The sequence below is a fragment of the Bison bison genome, unplaced genomic scaffold (genome assembly GCF_000754665.1).
Source record: "Bison bison bison isolate TAMUID 2011002044 unplaced genomic scaffold, Bison_UMD1.0 scf7180017864461, whole genome shotgun sequence".
Lineage (NCBI taxonomy): Eukaryota > Metazoa > Chordata > Mammalia > Artiodactyla > Bovidae > Bison > Bison bison.
Window position 1 is genome coordinate 17,728,879 of NW_011495023.1, and position 1,346 is coordinate 17,730,224.

Sequence of the window (1,346 nt, forward strand, 5' to 3'; positions counted from 1 at the left end):
CTTTACTAGTGTGTGAGATGAGTGCAATTATGTGGTAGTTTGAGCATTCTTTGGCATTGCCTTTCTTTGGGATTGGAATGAAAACTGACCTTTTCCAGTCCTGTGGCCACTGCTGAGTTTTCCAAATTTGCTGGCATATTGAGTGCAGCACTTTCACAGCATCATCTTTCAGGATTTGAAATAGCTCCACTGGAATTCCATCACCTCCACTAGCTTTGTTCATAGTGATGCTTTCTAAGGCCCACTTGACTTCACATTCCAGGATGTCTGGCTCTAGGTCAGTGACCACACCGTCGTGATTATCTGGGTCACGAAGATCTTTTTTGTACAGTTCTTCTGTGTATTCTTGCCACCTCTTCTTAATATCTTCTGCTTCTGTTAGGTCCATACCACTTCTGTCCTTTATTGAGCCCATCTTTGCATGAAATATTCCCTTGGTATCTCTAATTTTCTTGAAGAGATCTCTAGTCTTCCCATTCTGTTGTTTTCCTCTATTTCTTTGCATTGATCGCTGAGGAAGGCTTTCTTATCTCTCCTTGCTATTCTTTGGAACTCTGCATTCAGATGCTTATATCTTTCCTTTTCTCCTTTGCTTTTTGCTTCTCTTCTTTTCACAGCTATTTGTAAGGCCTACTCAGACAGCCATTTTGCTTTTTTGCATTTCTTTTCCATGGGATGGTCTTGCTCCCTGTCTCCTGTACAATGTCATTAACCTCATTCCATAGTTCATCAGGCACTCTGTCTATCAGATCTAGGCCCTTAAATCTATTTCTCACTTCCACTGTGTAATCATAAGGGATTTGATTTAGGTCATACCTGAGTGGCTAGTGGTTTTCCCTACTTTCTTCAATTTCAGTCTGAATTTGGCAATAAGGAGTTCATGATCTGAGCCACAGTCAGTCCTGGGCTTGTTTTTGTTGACTGTATAGAGCTTCTCCATCTTTGGCTGCAAAGAATATAATCAGTCTGATTTCAGTGTTGACCATCTGGTGATGTCCATGTGTAGAGTCTTCTCTTGTGTTTTTGGAAGAGGGTGTTTGCTATGACCAGTGCATTTTCTTGGCAAAATTCTATTAGCCTTTGCCTTGCTTCATTCCGTATTCCAAGGCCAAATTTGCCTGTTACTCCAGGTGTTTCTTGACTTCCTACTTTTGCATTCCAGTCCCCTATAATGACAAGGACATCTTTTTTGGGTGTTAGTTCTAAAAGGTCTTGTAGGTCTTCATAGAACCATTCAACTTGAGCTTCTTCAGCATTACTGGTTGGGGCATAGACTTGGATTACCATGATATTGAATGGTTTGCCTTAGAAATGAACAGAGATCATTCTGTCGTTTTTGAGATTGC